Genomic DNA, 5,526 nt, shown 5'->3' on the forward strand with positions numbered 1-5,526 from the left:
AAGGAGTATGCTCAAAATATACAACATACTACCTTAAAAATAGTATATATACTACCTAAACATTCTTACATACTACATACTATGCGTACATACTCTCCCATATGATAGATACTACCTAGAATGTATGAAACAAAAGTGGGAGTAACTACACCCGATAGTAGGAAAAAATCGTCATACATATATATATATATATATATATATATATATATATATATATATATATATATATATATATATATATCATCGAATGTCTCACAACCAACACCATTATTCACACATACACATGTATACATATACAATTTCTCCTACATATGTTGCCTTGGTGCCTCCGGAGCACGATAGCAAGTGGTTCATGGGGGCGGTAGCGGGTAATAGTATTCTCCTTCGGGATTTATGACCTGGTCAAGCAAAAATCCGGCTATTTCCTCTTGAAGTGCTAGTATGCGGTCCGATGGTAGGAGCTTATCCCGCACCTCTCTGAACTGTTAAGAAGGAGATCAATATGCATGTGTGTTAGTTGTGTGACTAGATATCGATAATGATGTGAATAGTGTTCTGACAAACGTACCCAGTCCTGTCTATCAGATCTGCTCCTTTCGGACGTCAATCATGCGAATGTTCTCGCAAACTTAGAATGCACACAGATTATTCCCTGACGCCTGCTTCAGGGCCTTTACGAGAATGGAATTGAATCAGATAATGATTAATCAAGCATGATAATTAAATAATGATATTGAAACAAGAATTAAAGAGATGGTAGCTAGCTAGTACTACTTAATTACTTACCTTTGGTCGATGCCAAAACAACTTTTGTTTCCATTCGCCTAGAGTAACCGCGATGAACTTTGCCCATGCCCTGCCCGCCAGCAAAGAAAATTAATAAAGGGGTTATTAAATAGTTCATATCAGAAAATGACGAACTAATAATAGAACGAGATATATATAGTTAATAATGATTGAAATTACCTGTTGACTATCCCCTTCACGATGGTGAAGTCACTTTCTTCTTTAGTTAGCGAGTCCAGTAATTCAACTTTTCCTTCTTCAACTTTAATGTCTATCAAGACCCATTGCCAACTGCATGCGCACACCTTTGCATATCTTAAATAAGCGGGCATGTGCATAAAATTAATCAACTATCGTAAACCGTATACACTTAATTATTAACATCTAGTTAGCTAGTAAGCAAAAATAGAATTTGTAGTACAAGACAGCGTGACTCACGGGAAGTTGTAAGGAAGTAGTATATCTTCATTGCTATTGAGGCGCTTCAAGAACTCTACCATGCTTTCCTCTACACCTGCTTGATAAAATGGATACTTCCATATGTCCTCATTAATGGTATTTGGGTCCATGAACCCAATGCCATAGCGTCCAGATTTTTTCATTTCATACATATTCATCCTGCATATAATACCACAGAAAATAATATAGTGGGGATAATTACATGTAATGAGACTTAAATTACATAAAGAAATCACTTACAGACAATAGCAACTGACGATAGACTTGTCGAGTGCGTCTTGATTGAATAACTGATATAGTTCTGAATACTCAATGGACAGAGCTTTCTCATGGTAATAATGCTCCTTCTTGACATTCACCATGAGGGACACTCGATTGGAAATCTTGGTCATGTTCATGTACCATTGATGCAATTCATACATTCTCGTTGGGAGATCCTTGACCTTGTCTGGATGGACCAAAGGTTGGCCCCAGGCATATTTTCATTTTATTTCCGATTCTTTAAGCGGAGACATGGGCTCGATTTCGAGGAGTTGTCCAACAAAGATCTTGAGCATTTCAGCCTGCATTATATGCTCCTCCGTTATTACCACATCGCCCTGCTGGGGAACGCTAACGGTTTGCCCACAATAATATTTGGCGCGCGTACTCCTCTCATGTGTTGTTGGCACAACAAGCGGGGAGATCTCTTGCGATGCCTGTTCTCCCAGCTGGGGAATGGTTTTCCCGCATTTTTTGCTAGCTGCTTGTTGGCTCTAGCTCGAGCTCGCTTCCTTCCGTAGCCGTGCTCGATGTAGCTTCCTGATTTGATGCTCATAGTCCGAGTCAACAGGCTTGGGAGTTGGTGCTCTAGCCATATGAATGAAGTGGCCAATCGTTTTCTCAGGCACTTTCTCCTTTGGCGGCGGTGCCGGTTTCGGTCCAAAATGGGCGTCCACTTGGGCCTGCACTATGGCTGCGTTTTGCTCCTCGGTCATGTCGTAAGGCCTCTGAGGAAGAGGAGTGAGGCTTGGACCATATTTATATCGCTTGTCTCCGCCTGTACTTCCTGAACTACCTCGACTCGTACCGCTATGCACCAAATTTGCGGCATGTCTCTTCTGCGATTGCTGAGACGGCGGAGACAACTGACGTGGAGTTGGACCAGGAGAAGTGGGCTGACGATGTGCCGGACTTGAAGCAGTAGATGTGGCCTGATACGGTGCCGGACTTGAAACCGGAGAAGTGGCATGACGCTGTGCCGAACTTGAAACCGTAGGAGTCAGCTCACGCGTTCGGGGACTTGGAGGAGGTGGCGGACTTCGAGGAGGAGTCGTCTCACGCGTTCGTGGACTTGGAGGAGCGGGAGTCTGCTGACTCGGTGGCGGACTTCGAGGATCGGCAAACGATGCAGTGTCGGTGGACTTCGAAAGATGATGCAATCCTTTCTCCATAGGATGATACGATGTATGGCCTGTCCTAGTGTGCGCTCGTCTTCAGCTTCAGGAATGTCAAGCGTTAGCCCCGAATATGGGTCCACCACTTCATCAACCATGACACGAGCATAGCCCTCTGTAATCGGGATGCAATGGTAGGTTGCTTCGAGGGTCACTGGAAAAGCAACGCCATCCGCCACCTTCATGGATATGTTCTTCATTTTAGAGTGTAGCTCACAGTTAGTGTTCTCTATGATGTCATCCACAGGGTATGTATCCAGCAGTGTGTCGCCCGGGGCAGAACCAACGCTGCTTCTCGGCATGGATGGGACGGTGCTATCCAATGATGGACGATCATCTGCTTGCTGTTGTCGCTGCTGAGACCCCCTTTCCTGGCTAAGTGAGTCGATCTGCTGCTCCTGCTGCTGGAATTTGAGTGCCAGGTCCGCATGCCTTGCTTCTAGGCCTTGAAGACGTTCTGCGTCCTGCTTCCTCTGCTCCTCCTCCAGCTTCCTCTTCTTCTCCTCCTCCATCTTCTTTCTTGCGCGGGACCTGTAGTCGTCATTCCAGTCCGAAAAGCCCTCATACCAGGGAATAACACCCATGCCTCGTGTTCTTCCCGGGTGTTCAGGATTTCCCAGGGCGCGCGTAAGCTCGTCGTTCTCTCTGTTGGGCGTGAACACCCCCGCTCGAGCTTCTTCTATTACGTCAAGTATCTTTTGTTCGGCTCCTTTTAGATTTGCCTTCTTCAAAACCAGGCCTGTCTTCGGGTCCAACGTCCCCCCATGCGCATAGAACCAAGTTCTGCACCTGGGGGGCCAGCTCCTAGTAATCGGAGTGACCCCTGCACCCTCCATCTCTTGCTCAGACTTATCCCACTTAGGCAATCCCACCACGTAGCCACCTGGACCCAGCCTATGGAACTGCGTCTTTCTTGCGGCATTTGCCTTGTTTTTCATCGACCGTTCCTTAGATAATTCTGAATCCTTGAAGGTCATGAAATCGTCCCAGTGTTCTCTTTGCTTCTCCAGTGCTCCCTTGAAATCTGGAGTGCCATCTTCTTAAGAGCAGCGGCCTTGACTTTCTCCACATCTGCTTTAGTGAAATGATCTGGTAGGGTGAAATGTTCCATCAGAGATTTCATCAGGTCTTCTTTGGCTCTGTCATCGACCCAAGTAACACCTGGACGTTTAGTCTTTGGCTCTTTCCATTCTTGAATGGAGATCGGGAGTTTGTCCTTCACAAGAACTCCACACTGACGAGTCCACTTGTCCGCAACGTTCTTAGGCGTGAGGGGTTCGCCACTAAGTTTGGTGGATTCGATGTGGTACTTTACACCATCCTTCAACAATCTGCCCGGGCCGCTTTGTCTTGCTGTCTGTAGAAGCAGATTTGCTCGATCCGGATGGCTGAAAGAAGAAAGATCGATTCGTTAATATATCTTCAATAAAAAAACATGTGATGATCACCAGGATGCATGCTTATATAAATATATACCTCGCTGGAAGTCTTTGTTATTTGAAGATCAGCATTGTCTGTGTCATCATAATCATAGTTCATGACTTCATCAGCTCGGTCGTCGAGATCGAATATCTTTTTGTCACCCTATCCGGTATTGTTCAGATATTGGGAGCCGTCATTATTCAGATCATCTAGCCTATGAGGGCTACGTATGATGTCGAACAATTCCTCTTTTCTCTCTCTGCCGGTAGTGTCCGCCATAGCTTTTACTTTACTAATTAATACAGAAAAATATAAAAACAATTTAGTATTCAAATTACAATGCATGGATGCAATTAATCAATAAGGAAAAACTGAATCTTGAATACATCGTCTCAAATATATAATCTTGAATACATCATCGTCTTAATATATATAATCTCGAATACATCGTCTTGAATATTATATATCGAATACATCACTGGCTAGGTACCTAATAAAGATCGAGTACTACAGAAGAATCTAGGGTGCCACTCGCGGTTCCTGGGGCGCGGGTGGTGCACACCCAAAGAGAAGGAACCATCACATGATCATATCTCCGGTCATCTGCCCAAAGAACCCGCCAAGTAGTGGAGAACCTGACGTCGTCCATAGCAGCCATGTACCGATGGACGTGCTCATCTTCCTCCCTGACATGGCGACGCACCACCTCCGGCGGGGTCGGCTGCCTCTGCACCGAATGTGGCCCACGCGAACGCCACCAAAGAAGATCAGGGTCGACGACGGGACCCGAGGTCGGGTTCCTCACCAAGCGGCGCGCCCCTCCAGGTAGCACCTCCCAGTGCCAGCCCAGCGGAGCCCAGTCCCAGACATGGGTCCTCTGAAGCATGACGTCGTCGCGAACGGGTCGACGGCAAGGATGCTGGTCGGGCATATCGTCGACAACAAATACTATATGCCCGCAAAAAGTAACATTTTTTAAATGATTGAATTGTGATAACTAAAATTCTATATATATGCAAATTCTAAAATTTTGACATTAATCTAATTCATCTAACTAAAGCTAATTCTAAAATTTCCTGATTATATAACTAACATTTCTATAACAATTCTAATATTTATATAACTAAAAAAACAAAAAAATTGCTAACATTTCTATAAATATTTCTATAACTAAAAAACAGAAAACATTTATAACATTTCTATATAACTAACATTTCTAATATTTATATAACTAAAAAACAGAATAATTTCCTAACATTTCTATAACTCAAAAAACAGAAAAAAATAACAAAACAAACTAATAATGTGTGTGTGTGTGTGTGTAGTGTGCGTGTGTATATAGTGTGTGTGTGTGTGGACATGAGCCGGGGCGAGCTCACCGGCGAGGCGACGAAGGGGCGGCGACGACGGGGCGACGGGACGG

Source organism: Triticum dicoccoides, chromosome 7B (assembly GCF_002162155.2).
Source record: "Triticum dicoccoides isolate Atlit2015 ecotype Zavitan chromosome 7B, WEW_v2.0, whole genome shotgun sequence".
NCBI classification, from domain to species: domain Eukaryota; kingdom Viridiplantae; phylum Streptophyta; class Magnoliopsida; order Poales; family Poaceae; genus Triticum; species Triticum dicoccoides.